Source organism: Platalea leucorodia, assembly GCF_965183815.1.
Source record: "Platalea leucorodia genome assembly, chromosome: W".
NCBI classification, from domain to species: Eukaryota; Metazoa; Chordata; class Aves; order Pelecaniformes; family Threskiornithidae; genus Platalea; species Platalea leucorodia.
Genome location: NC_138859.1, coordinates 11,977,250 through 11,992,101, shown reverse-complemented (window position 1 = coordinate 11,992,101; position 14,852 = coordinate 11,977,250). Strand labels below are relative to the sequence as shown.

The 14,852-nt window shown below is 40.3% G+C and overlaps 1 pseudogene across 1 annotated transcript in view; it reads right to left on the bottom strand.

Moving 5' to 3' along the window:
* Positions 1-6,134: 6,134 nt before the first annotated feature.
* Positions 6,135-14,852, bottom strand: part of LOC309601738 (proton-coupled zinc antiporter SLC30A5-like) — a 97,452-nt pseudogene continuing 88,734 nt past the window's right edge. Inside the window, exons 7-11 of the transcript in view lie at positions 14,167-14,243; positions 12,762-12,948; positions 11,851-12,132; positions 11,280-11,488; positions 6,135-6,305 (exon numbers count right to left, since the gene is read on the bottom strand). The product of the transcript in view is annotated as a proton-coupled zinc antiporter SLC30A5-like (transcript). The remainder of the gene's footprint in view (positions 6,306-11,279; positions 11,489-11,850; positions 12,133-12,761; positions 12,949-14,166; positions 14,244-14,852) is intronic.

The following is a 14,852-nucleotide window of genomic DNA, read 5'->3' as shown; positions in this document are numbered from 1 at the left end:
TAATGTAATTTTAAAAATGCTTTTCCTATTATCTTTTAATGACTTGCTCTTTGATTGTTTTCTAAAAGTACTTACTTTTTCTCAGTCTCTCAGAAATGCTTTCTGTCTTCCCTTACTGAAAGGTGAAACCCCAATCTGTACCTCCCTTTCACTACACAAGTCTCTCCTAGCCAATTTCCATTTATTCTTTTATTTCTCATGCAGACAAGAACACATCTCCTCCTCTACTAATTGACAGGGCAACATTAGGATAGTCTTCCTTGCCACCTCTAGTTGATGGCATCCTCACAGAACATGTAACTAGTTCTTTAACAGAGAGGAGTTCTCCACACTGAGGTCTGGAACTTCTGAGGAACTTCTAATGAGCCAACAGTGAAGACTAAGTGCCGCCTTAAAGTAGTAGTAGTTGCAAAACCTCTTTAATCAGTAAAAGTCCTAATCCTGTCACATCTCTGCACAACAGATTTAAAACAACTTGAGACATGAAGTTGTCTGAGACAACAGAAGCTGTCAGACTGAACTACCTGAGTTTAATAATTAATAACAGTTATAGCTTTGTATGTATATGAAAACATTTAGAATTCTAGTTCTGACCCTTTCTAAAGCAGCATGCAGATCTTTCTCCTGTTCTGGAGGTATCCTGAACAAAAGTACTTGACAGGCTGTATGACAGGTACATCACCCCCCACCCCCCCCTGAAGATCGGGGCTTTTAACATGGTGATCACCGGCTTTTCGCGCCTCATTTTCACGCCTTTTATGCTCTACTGTGCCTGCCGGCACATGCACACCTTGGCCAAGTGCCGACCATCACGCTCCCACCAGGGTGCCGTGGCCCCAGGCACGTCCACCCCTCGGTAGGGGGAGCAGGAGAAGCGAGGCCCCTCGGTCAACAGACAGGGTCCACAGCCAATGAGGCGCCTTGGCTCAGAGAAGCTTCTGGATCTGAAGTGTTAAGAAAAATTGTCTCAAAGCTTGCTTGTGTGTGTTTATCTGATAAGACCGGACAGCAGACCACTCTTTTGTCTGATAAGACCCGAGGGCAGACCATTCTTTGGCTTATCAAGTACCACTAGCTTGCAAGGAAACCTGTGCAAACTTGCTGAAGCAGCAGGCCATTCTTTGGCTTATCAGGCACCACCAAGAATAGGACACCAACTGGTATCCGGGCCAGGCCGCTTGCCCACCAACAATATATATTGCGTGATTAGATGTGCATGTGTTGGGTACGTGATGTTGCCCTGGGTAACCACAATGGAAACAAGAGGGCAAACTCCCTCTCCAACACCGGATAAAAGACGGCACAACAAAACCTGAGTGTGGCCATCCACCACCAAAAAACTGAAGACTGAGGACCAACGGGATGTCGCTGGATCCATGGTGGTGACTATGCTTTGCTTATCTCTCTGAATGCTTGCTTAATTTCCTCCTAATATTTCCTGCCTTTCCTATCGCTTTACTCTTTTGTATTTATCCAATAAAATGTCTGATTGGTGGCATATGACCTCATTTGTGTCTTAATTTTGCCCTTGGGATCATTACAAACCTTCCCCGAGCCTGACAATCAGACCAGGACTTAACAACACCTGAAAACAAAATACACTAAATTGAACGGTTCTGTTTAAAATGTATGTATGTTCAATAGCAGAAACACAGTGGGGTTTATTATATTGGCACTCCTCAAGCTAAAAGGAGGTAACTATCTGCCTAACCTGGTGCAAAATAAAACAAAACATTTAGCTTTTCTAACGTTTAATTACAAATCAATGTAAAAAAATAATTTCACTCTAGTGCAATGATCTAGGCAGGCATTTGCAGATTAAATCAAACGTGAATAGTCTTAAATTGTTAGTGAGATTTGTATTGTATAGCGTAAACATTTAACTCTGTATAAAGGGATAAGAGGTCACTGATCCTTAACAGAGGATAAAGAGATCACTGTAAATGCATTGGCCTGCTAATGTGGAGAGATATTAATGTATCATTAGGATTTTGTATGCCAACTCTGCTCCAATTTTATAAGAAGACTGTCTATCTGCTACTGCTAGGAATAATCCTTTATACTGCTTTAATGGTGGGTAGCATACCTGGTGTATACTCAAAGGGCATAGAAAAATAATCTCTAACCATTTGTAAGATTAGTGCTAGTTAAGTATCAGGATTTGAAAGAATCTTAACTATTGTTAAGAGTATAGGCAGATTTCACAAAAATGCCAGACAACAGAATAGTCAACTGAACTAGGACTGATGTAAAATAACCAATGAAATATGAGACTATTAGCTAAAATGCTTATGCTCTGCCAAACTTGCATAAAAAAAATCATTACTTTATAGTTTTTTCATAAGCCAGGCAGTTGGTAAATAACTACCTTCTAACTATTAGGGAAACAGATTCTAAGAAGTAGCTATACTGGAATTTTATATATATTGTTCTTCTCAGCTTCTGACTTTAGATTTGAAAAAGAAAGTTTCATCTTTACCGCCTTATCTTCTGAATCACAAATAGAAGCATATTCTAGATTGCTGGTCTGCATTTGTTCTTCTGCTTTTTAGCTCTTCCTCCAGTGTTTTTACAACCAGCTGCCACGTGATACCTAGAAGCATGGTAATATCTTTATAGACAGAGACCTTGTACTTTCATTTTCAGATGGAACTTAGAAACAAGGACTTTAAGCTCTTTCAATAAGGTTTATGATGACTGTTTATTAATGTTAATGAAGACTGTAGATTAATGCTTTTTACTGGTCCTTGGGTATTACCCACATCTGAGAAAGCTATGCAAAGAAATGTTTCAAGTTATGCTTCTTGAAGTTAAACTCATTAATGAAGAAACAGTTTGATAAATTCACATATACTGCATTAAATGGTTGTCAGATCACTTCTTGAGAGAGATTTGAAGAATGATGCATAGTACTGGGTCTGATTTTGAAAAGTCTTCAAATTCTGCTGAAGATCAGATACATCACTTATGATTCAACAATCTGTACTTGCCTCTCATGTTGGTATTTATGCCTCTTCAAGAAGACCTGTAGGAATATCCATGGTTGTGCCCATGGTCACTGTGGGAATGGCCATGCCCATGGCTGTGATCATATGAGTGACAACCTCCATGAGAAACCCCATGGGAGTGTGCATGGCTAAAGACACGGATACCAACAAGGCTTATGATCAGCCCTCCAACAAAGACTGGCTGTGAGTGGGAGGGGGAACCCTTTAACATCACAACACTACAGGTGTTCAAGTTTATTCTCTAGAACATGGTAATTGGAAACACTGTATACCTAATGAAGGAAAACTGCAGAAGCATTAGCATCAACAAAAGGATTATTCTAATGTGTATTCCTCATCAGCAGACTCTCAGTATACAAGCTGGTTTCAAAGGAATTTTCTTCCAAAACAAATCCAATTTTCCCCAACCTTCCCGAAAAACCCACCCAATAACCACCACCAAAATGCAAAATCTAGTATCCACTGTATTGGTTTTGCATGGCAAGGTTTTGGTGGGGGGGGGCTACAGGCATGGCTTCTGTGAGAAGCTGCTAGAAGCTATGTCTGATAGAACCAATGCCAGCTGGCTCCAAGATGGACCTGCTGCTGGCCAAGGCTGAGCTAATCAGTGATAGTAGTAGTGCCTCTGTGATAACATATTTAAGGGTGTGTGTGGGGGAGGAACTGCTGTGCAACAGCAGCCAGAAGAGAGGAGTGAGAATGGGAGAGAAACAACTCTGCAGACACCAAGGTCAGTGAAGAAGGAGGGGGAGGAGGTGCTCCAGGCACCAGAGCAGAGGTTCCCCTGCAGCCCCTGGAGAAGACCATGGTGAGGCAGGCTGTCCCCCTGCAGCCCATGGAGGTTAATGATGGAGCAGATATCCACCTGCAGCCTGTGGAGGACCCTACACCAGAGCAGGTGGATGTGCCTTGAAGGAGGCTGTGACCTCATGGGAAGCCTGTGCTGGAGCAGGTCTTCTGGCAGGACTTGTGACCCTGTAGGGGTCCCATGCTGGAGCAGTCTGTTCCTGAAGAACTGCACCCTGTAGAAAGGACCCATGTTGGAGAAGTTTGTGGAGGACTGTCTCCCATAGGAGGGACCCCATGCTGGAGCAGGGGAAGAGTGTGAGGAGAAAGGAACGGCAGAGACGATGTGTGATGAATTGACTGCAACCCCCATTCCCTGTCCCCCTGCGTCACATGGGTGGAGGAGGCAGAGAAATTAGGAGTGAAGTTGAGCCTGGGAAGAAGGGAGGGGTGGGGGGAAGGTGTGTTAAGATTTGGTTTTATTTCTCATTATCCTACTCTAATTTGATTGGTAATAAATTAAACTAATTTCCCTGAGTCGAGTCTGTTTTGCCCATGATGGTAATTGGTGAATGATATCTCCCTGTCTTTATCTTGACCCACAAGTCTTTTTGTCATATTTTTTTCCTCCCCCTGTCCAGCTGAGAAGGGGGAGTGATAGAGCAGCTTGATGTGTACCTGGTGTCCAGCCAAGGTCAGCCCACCACATCCACAAATTGGGGCAAGGTGGCAACTTTAGTTTTAAGAAGGGGAGATACTGATTTTTATTTAGTTTCAAAAAGAGACAAAGTGTTTTGAATACAAGATTTGCTTTGTCTATCCTTCATTAGCAAAAAAAAAAAAAATCATAGGAATATTTAGGACATGTACTCATCTAAAATTGTAGTTAACTGAAGACAGCAACTACTGCTTTATTGGTTGTGCTTTTTATCTGTCTGCATATTTTTCTGTTCTTCTCTTGAACTAGCAAAGTGCAAGAGAGTAATTCCAGCTAATAAAGGAGTTAAGCAAGTCCTACTTGGGGGCTATTAGATCTTTCCTTGGCTATGCAGACTGTACTCATGTAGAGGGGGTGACTCCTTCACCCCCCAAGAAACAAAATTGGTAGTGAAAACAGAGGAAATACTGAAGATCAAAAAGGGGAGGGGAAAAAAAAAAACAAACAGGTCTTGACTCCAGTAATGCACATCTCTAATTTTACCAACATTAAAATCTCTCTGTTACTGAAGAGCAGGAGAGCACAAATTCATGTGTGTTGGGGAGAGTGAAGCCAGAAACGTGATAAATGAAGGCTTGGACTTGCAGAATTTCATAACTGAAAAAATGTAGTTTGAAGAAAACAAACTATTGCATTTTGGAAGAAAGGGATGGAAGCCTGAAAATTTAAGTGGGGAGCCTCTGAAGAGGCTGTGAAAGGTAATGTGACACAGGTGCAGTTAGAGTAGCTACTCACAGCTTCATGATGGTTAATGCCATAGTAACATGCTCAGCATAATGTTATGAATTCTGGCTGATTTTTGAGGTTTCTCAGACTAATACAAAAGCTTTTCTGTAATAATTGACGCTGGTATATATAACAGCAGAACCAATTTTAGTCTTGTACAGATTACTTCCTTAGTATCTTTTATTGTAGAAAGACCACCATCTAAAAAGAGTAGAGCTGCAACATCTTTGAAAAAAATGCAATTTAACTTTTATAATGAAATTATATTCACCCTTATATATTTTCATATTTTAAAACTAGATGTGGTTTGGATTTTGAGAGTGAAGAACAGGTACTCTGAACAAATTTCAAAGTTATAATACATTTAATATAGCATTAAGATTGCTTTGATTTTTTTTTTCTTCAATGCCACAAAAATTATGCCTTAATTTCTGGATTATTTATTTCTGACCAACAGGTAGCTAGTTTGCAATTGTCCATACACCAATAGTAAACAGCTATAATAATGTAAGTATTTTTTTATATATACTGCACATTTAGGGCTTCAAACTGCTAAACTGCTATGCAGTTTAACCATACAATTTTTTATTATGTCAGCAGAAGTGAAATCCTCATATAAACACTGACTTTCAACATATATTTTTTGTTTGATATACATATATAGAGTGAGGCAATTTCTAAATAATATTCACAGTGATAAAGTTTTATTTGTAGAAATAAATGAAAATTACATTTCAGACACTTTTTGGCTGGGGTAAGAGGGGAATATGATGAACAGAAAAGAGACATAGCAAAAAACTCACAAAAGCATCCACCATTAAAACATCCTGAATGTATCTTTACAGCAGAACATTTTGAAAATAAGTAGAATCATTTTCAGATAGTCCTTACACAACCTAATATACATACCCATAGGAAAATACGCAAGTTGCTTTCTATCTTGTCATCAGAGCTGCAAAAAGCAACATTGTTAATGCAGAACAATCAAAAAGCATGTGAAATCCATCATAAATAAGACCAAGGCTATTGGTTCATACTCTATAAAAAAGCTCCACAAAAGTGAAAGCCTAAAATGAAAGGGTTTCAATTTTTCCTCGAAGATTAAATTGTAATTTAATGTCTTGGTAGCTAGCAGGAAACTTTTCATAGGGCACTTGCTAGTTTTTAAAGGTATTGGTCAAAGTATTTCTAGACCATTTTCTCTCTCCTCCAACAAAACAGTGATACATTCCAAGTCTATGAAGAGACATTTTTGAACTGACCTTCCCAAAAGCCTTAGACCTAAGAAGAAAACCCTCTACGTGAGTAAACTTGTTTTCATTTAGAATTTTAAACTAATGTTGTACAGACAAAATTTTAAGCATTTTGTCATTAAACAATAGAACAACTCTGATCTGATGTATTATTAGTGCAAAAGCAATGCTGTCTATACATCTGTTCTGTAAAAATTTTCTTCACAGATTAGTTCATAGAATATCTCAAGTTGGAAGGGACCCATAAGGATCATTGAGTCCAACTCCCTGCTCCTTGCAGAACTACCTAACACTAAACCATATGACTAAGTGTTGTCCAGACACTCCTTGAACTCTGACAGGCTTGGTGCCATGACCACTTCCCTGGGGAGCCTGTTCCAGCGACCAACCACCCTCTCAGTGAAGAACCTTTTCCTAATGTCCAATCTGAACTCCCCCTGACACAGCTTCATTCCATTTCCTCGTGTCCTATCGCTGGTCACCAGAGAGAGGGGGTCAGCACCTCCCCCTCCGCTGCCCCTCTTGAGGAAGTTGTAGACTGCGACGAGGTCACCCCTCTCTTCTCCAAGCTGAACAAACCAAGTGACCTCAGCTGCTCCTCATAAGTCTTGCCCTTGAGACCTTTCACCATCTTGGTTGCCCTCCTCTGGACACACTCGAATAGTTTGATGTCCTTCTTATACTGAGGCACCCAAAACTGCACACAGTACTTGAGGTGGGGCTGCACCAGTGCATTGTAGAGGGGGACAATCACCTCCCTCGACCGGCTAGCTATGCTGTGCTTGATGCACCCCAGGACATGGTTGGCCCTTCTGGCTGCCAGGGCACACTGTTGACTCATATTCAACTTGCCATCAACCCAAACTCCCAGCTCTGGAGTCCTCAGTACAAGAAAGACAGGGACCTATTGGAGCAGGTCCAGAGGAGGGCCACAAAAATGATCAGAGGGATGGAACACCTCTGCTATGAGGAAAGGCTGAGAGAGCTGGGGTTGTTCAGCCTGGAGAAGAGAAGGCTACGGGGAGACCTTATTGCAGCCTTTCATTACTTTTAAAGGGGGCCTACAAGAAAGATGGGGACAGTCTTTTTAGCAAGGCCTGCTGTAACAGGACAAGGGGTAATGGTTTTAAACTAAAGGAGGGTAGGTTTAGACTGAGCACAAGGAAAAAATTTTTCGCAATGAGGGTGGTGAAACACTGGAATGGGTTGCCCAGAGAGGTGGTAGATGCCCCATCCTTGGAAACATTCAAGGACAGGCTGGATGGGGCTCTGAGCAACCTTATCTAGTTGTAGATGTCCCTGCCCATTGCAGGGGGGGGTTGGACTAGATGACCTTAAAGGTCCCTTCCATCCCAAAGCATTCTATGATCTCTTTCCGCGGGGCTGCTCTCCATCCTCTCGTCCTCCAATTTGTATGTATAACCAGGATTGCTCCATCCCAGGTGCATAATCTGGCACTTGGTCTTATTAAATTTCATATGGTTGGTGTTTGCCCAGCTCTCTAGTCTATCCAGATCTCTCTGTAAGGCCTCTCTACCCTCAAGGGAGTCCACAGCTCCTCCTAGTTTAGTATCATTAGCAAACTTACTTAATGTACGTTTGATTCCTACATCCGGATCACTTATAAAAACATTAAAGAGCACTGGTCCTAAAATTGAGCCCTGGGGAACCCCACTGGTGACTAGCCACCAGCCTGATGTAACCCCATTTCCTATAACCCTTTGAGCCTGACCTGTCAGCCAAGTGTTCACCCATTGTATTATGGACTTGTCTAGCTGTATGCTGGACATTTTGTCCAGAAGGATACTGTGAGAGACAGCATCAAAAGCTTTGCTAAAATCCAAAAAAACCCCACATCTACTGACTTCCCTTGGTCAACTAGATGAGTGACCTTGTCATAAAAGGAAATTAAGTTAGTTAAACAGGACTTTCCCCTCGTGAACCCGTGCTGGCTGTGACCAATGCCTGTGTTGTCTCTCAAGTGTTTTTCAATAACTCCCAGAATAACCTTCTCCATAATTTTACCAGGCACTGAAGTGAGACTGACAGGCCTGTAACTACCAGGGGCTTCCTTCTTACCCTTCTTGAAAATTGGGACAACATTTGCCAGCTTCCAGTTGACTGGGACCTCTCCAGATTCCCAAGACTGTTGAAAAATAACGGAGAGAGGTCCTGCAATGACATCAGCCAGCTCTTTCAGTACCCTGGGATGAATCCCATCAGGCCCCATAGACTTATGTGCATCCAGCTGGAGCAGCAAGTCTCGAACAAGTTCAGGGTCAGCTGGGAGTTTATAATCCCCCCAGTCATGGTCTTCCAACACAGGGCTCCGGGGGTCCTAGGGCCTGTAATTGGTGTTAAAGACAGAGGTGAAGAAAGCATTAAACGTCTCCGCTTTGTCTGTGTCTCTATTTATGAGATAACCAACCTCATCAAGTAACAGACCAATGTTATCTCTGATCCTCCTTTTTCTGTTAACATATTTAAAAAAGCCCTTTTTGTTGTCCTTCACAGTGCTGGCCAGCTTGAACTCTGCCCCCCTTGCTTGACTTCTGACACTTTGGAATTGCCTGCTCCTGCGCTCTCTTAAGAGATGGCTTTTAAAAAGTGACTAGCATTCCTGGACCCCAATACCTTCAAAAGCAGATTCCCAGGGGACCTTACTAACTAGCTCCTTCAGCAGCCTGAAGTCTGCTCTCCCCATATCCAGGGTCGAAGTTTTGCTGGCAGTTTTTCTCCTGTCGCCAATGATTTGAAACTCAACTACTTCGTGGTCACTGTGACCAAGACAGCCACCAATCACCACTTCGCCTATGAGTCCCTCTCTGTTTACAAACAACAAACCTAGGAGAGCACCTTTCCTAGTCAGCTCCCTTAGTACCTGCACCAAGAAGTTATTTTCAACGTGCTTCAGGAATTTCCTGGACCTGTTTGTGTCCGCTGTATGATATTCCCAGTTGATGCCTGGGAAGTTAAAAATCACCCATAAGGACAAGGCCAGCTGATCTAGAGATATCCCTTAATTCCTTGTAGAATAATTCATCGGTGTCATCATCCTGGCTGGGTGGTCAATAGTAGACTCCCACAACATCATCTGCTTTATTTGCTTTCCCTTTCATCCTTACCTAGAGGCTCTCAACCGTGTCGTCGCCAACTGCAAGCACCATACAATCCAACCCCTCCCTTATATACAGCGCCACCCCCCTGCCTCCCCTGCCCTGCCTATTCCTCCTGAAGAGCCTATAACCATCCATCATGGCACATCAGTCACTGGACTCATCCCATCAGGTTTCACTTATGCTAATGATGTTGTAGCTCTGGGACTGGGCCAAAGCTTCTAGCTCCTCTTGTTTATTCCTCATGCTGCACGCGTTAGTATAAAGACATTTCAAATGTGCTCCAGTGCACTCAGTACATCGTGGAGCAGACTGAAGGACCTTGCTAGCACACTGTCCCTCAAACATTGGTGTGCTGCCCCATGGCTTATCACTAGTGAGCCTGGTTTTATCCCTTTCCCCCTTCAAATCTAGTTTAAAGCTCTTTCAATGAGCCCTGCTAACTCTTGTGCAAAGATCCTTTCCCCACTTCGAGAAAGGTGTATCCCATCTGTTGCCAGCAGGCCTGGTGTCATGTAGATTGACCCATGATCAAGAAACCCAAAATTCTGCCAGTGACACCAGTCTCAGAGCCAGGTATTGATCAGCTGGGCCTTCCTGTTTCTTCCAACATCATTCCCTGCAACTGGAAGGATAGAGGAAAACACTACTTGTGCTCCTGAACCCTTAACCAGTTGTCCCAAGGCCCTGAAGTGTCTCTTGATTGCCTTTGGACTTCTTATTACAACTTCATTGCTGCCTACCTGAAAAATCAATAATGGATAATAATCCGAGGGCCGTACCAGGGTAGGAAGTTTTCTCTTCACATCTTTAACCCAGGCCCCAGGGAGGCAGCAGACTTCCCTAAGAAGTGGGTCGAGTTGGCATGTTGGGCCTTCTGTTCCCCTCAGAAGAGAGTCTCCTGTGACAATAACCCATCTTTTTTTCTTAGTGGAAGTGGTTTTGATGCAGGGTGTGGGCTGACCTAACCTAGTTGACTGTTTACATCCTAGGAATTAGTTTTGAGAAGGGTACACAAGGAAACATTTTTAATACATACATTTTCCCTGTATGATTTACTGTTCTTTATTAATTGGTCTGCCTATAAACTTTCTTTCCCATCTTTCAGATTCCATAATGGAATTCCTTAAAGTTATCATGGATACTTCAAGTTTCTCCCCCTGTTTTCTTGGATAATTGCCAAAGAACGAAGAGAGATCTCCACAAATGATGTTCTATCAATCTTGCTTACTGCATGATCTTTTCCTATTTGAGACAGAGAGAAGCTAGAAATAAAACCAGCGTACTCCAAAATGACATTACGCAATCCCACTCTTAACTATTTTGTTGTCCCCATCATTGAAGGCCTTATTAGGCTTATCTGCTGGTAACGTTAAGATACCTCAATCTTGAATGGGACCCTACTGTTTCAGTCATTATACAAGTATTTACTTACTGGTATAATAGTTATACATAGAACTAGTGCTGCACTGTGACAACAAATCAAACTGACCTGCCACTTACTGTAAGATTAGCATAAGAATCTTCTATTTTAACATTCCATTTAATGAAACTACTGTATCAAGGGTCACTTTAGAAACAATCAATCATGAGAACTTTTAAAGAATAACTCTTTTTACTGTACTATGTATGTACTACTGTGATTGGGTTTGAAAAAAACCCATGCACTTACCAGATTTAGGCACAAGAAATAGAAGATCTTCCTAGAATCGTACTCCTCAGAGATTTGTTTCAGTGATTCCTTAATAAACCGGGGTAATGACTGAGAGATCTGCTGTAATGCATCACCCATGAAGTTACAGAGAGGAGTGCCTTCAGGGGAATAGCCAATGAGGGTGCCTTTCTGCCCTTTCCTGGAGGTGGAGGACAGAATATTGGCAGCTACAAGGAAAGTATTGAAGTTTTTGTTGCTGTTTCTAAGCTTCACAGCTATTTTATAATGTGTTTTATCAGCAATCAAAGCTTACATGAAATTTACAGGCAACGAAGTGATTGTCAATTTCATCTTGAGGTTTATCATTAGATTTCATTGCTATGTAAGATTAGATCATCACTTCCACAACAGAACAGATCTATTACATTCTTTTTTTGTAGACAGTAAAGGAGCACAAAGTTACAGGCCCTTTTTATTCAAATGAATCCATAAAAGCTCATCCAAAAGAATTTTGCACACATCCATTTTCTGATTGGCTTCCCAGTCACATGGACAATGGATTTATTGAAAGATAAATAAGACAACATACATAAAATGAAGAAGACAGCACTCACTACCACTCCTCCAGAAAGAATGTGCTCTGTGCTTTCATGGTGTGGTGGCTTGTTAATAGCTCGAAGTTGGTCTGTTATTGGATGTGTCCAAAAGTTGCTAAAAAGCAGTGCACTAATGAAAATAAGAAAGGATCCATATCGAGCACGCTTGAAAGCTTCCATCTTGACAGAGCATATGGACTCCACATAGAAATCCAGGATCACAAGAACAAAGATGACTGTTATGAAAGGCATGATGAAAGAAGACCAAGACTCCACTCTGCAACAAAAAATACATTTCAAACAGGATTGTTCATCATTAGATGCTTGTATATACAGCATTAAATCTAGTTCGCTTTCATTACAAATGCTTTCATCAATCCATCAAAACATAAATACTTTTATACTTTCAATTTATCATATAAAACCAACATTCCAGCTATAGAAAGACACATACAGCTAATATGCATTACTGTAGCTTATTTTAAATACTTTCATGTACTTAAAAGCAATGCTATGTGCAATGCCACATTTGTGGCAGTGGTCTACTCTCCCTAAGCAGGAAGGCATAATGAACACATCTTTAAATTACAATAATCTACTCCTCAGGAAAAAAAAGATCCCTGTATTTATACAGTCATTAATACTTGTGCAACATTAGTATATGAATCCAGGATATAATATCTGAAGCTAGAAAGATGAAATAAAGTTATCGCATAAAAGAGGAAATTAAGGTATCATCACACAGATATACATCAAAATATAGAGGAAAAATTTCAAACAGAGCTTACTAGAAAAATAAAGATGACAACTTTGGTAGTTTTAAAGATATTTTAAAGAAAAGATTTAAGTTGCAGTTCACAAGCAGAAGCATTACAAAAAATGATTTATTTTTGTTAATGCGTACTTGCTATCTTTCTTACCTCTGTTGTCAGAGAGAGGACAATGATCCATGAGCACAACAGAAGGACGGAAACAAGATGAGACAAAGCTTGAAGATGCTTGGCTCCACCTACATCTACGGATAGCTTTCAGGAAACCATGTGAAAAACAACCTTATGGCACAATGCCAGTACCAGAAGCAGTACTCCTCCCTGGAAACAGGGATCTCGTTAGCATTTCTTAAGAGCTAAATACCTCACTCCAAACAAAGTGACACTTACATGAAAAAAAAATGAATGTGCTTTCCTTAACTTATCAACAAAAAGCAAAGACAGGATATTTCCTCTAATTATTACTCTAGTTCAAAACAGTAATACAGCATACATGGTTATACCTCAGCACTATCCACAATAGCCTAATATGACTTGAAATTTAAAACTCAATAATGTTAATTGGTATACAACAGCAGCAAATTGGTAGTGAACAGCATATGGGGAAAAAGAAAAATCACACAAAACTCGGTTTCCCATCTCCCATTATAAAAAAGAAAAGCATTGAAAGCATACGTAAACCCCAAAATTGTCATGTCACCTTGGCCTCTAATACTTTCACAACCTTTTCATTCACTTATCTTTAATTGCACCATACCATATTTCTTCACAATATTTTCTTTCAAAATTGTTCTATAAATGAATCACAAGATAATCCACACACAGCATCCCATCCCCCTTAGATCACACTTTGCGCACAGTTAACCAGTCTCTCAAACATTTGATTTATTTTGATATTAATACTTTCTCAGCTGCTCCAGATATCCCCCCCCCCAGTGCAGCCACTTTAGCAACAAGACTAAGCTAACAGAACAACTCCATCAGCCAGGTCAATCCCATACAGTAAGATTTTGATACTCGGTTATTCATCCCACCAATGATAATGGGACTATACTACTGAAAGTATCAGACGTATCAGAATCTGTGTCTTCAAATACAAGTGTCTAATGTAAAGGAAAGACTGGGGAAAGATAAAACAGCAGCAACAAAACATAGACCCTAAAAGTGATCAAGAAATGGCTTGTATGCAATGCATTATGAACATCCAGAACACTGATAAAATGGAGTACTTTATGATAATTTTAATGAGACTTTTTAGGTTACACATTACAGCAAAGTCCTTATCATCAGCTATATAAGTTGAATATTGTATTGTTTGGCTTGCTGTGTGGTTTGGTTCAGTCCCAGTTTGGGTTCAACTGAAATTGAAGCTGCTCTTAATCAAGATGTAAAAATTACAGTGCTAGTTCAGTTCCAATTTGGGGTGGGGGTATTGAACTTCTTTGTTTTTTATTTAGTCTTAGATTAACTCTGAACTGGTGAAATTCTTACCTGCAAAACTTAGATAAATATTAACCTATTAAAATACAAATTATTTACCTTGTGATCTGCAACACCCAGGAAAGCAATGATTGTATAGAGAACATGGGTAAGAGCACTGTTATGATGCCCCTCAGCTAAATAAAAAAATTAAGGAAGATTTTAATTTGATGATATTTATTTATTTATTTATTTATTTATTTAAACCAAAGAACAGGTAGAGGTAGCAGAAGATCATGGAAAGCAGAAGTAAGCAAACTGAGCTTTAAGGTTCGTCAGATCCTTAAAATTTAGGAAAGAGGAAAATATTTCCATAGAAAATAAATAGCTAAAAATAGTTGGGGGAAAATAAAGAGTATTTTAAAACATGAGAATATAGTCACTGTTAAATACTGTACAGCAGTCATGATACAGGATTTATGTTAATTTTGGCAACTAGACTTAGAAAAATATACTCAACAGCATTAAAAATTAGCTCAATTTTCACTAAAAGCACTAAAACAGTGAGGTGTCTAAAATGTGATCTATATCTTTCCAGTTTCTAAATATTTAAACTTTAGAAAACTAAGAATAATTGACAAGCACAATCCAGCAAATATTCAAGTAACGATAGCTTTTGGGAAAACTACTAGAGGGCACCTTAACAATGAATTAACTCACTGAAAACTCAGTGGATTAATCAATACTATTTCTGAATATACCATTTGGATCTGTAATTCCATGTTTTCATCCTTCCTTGAGAAGGT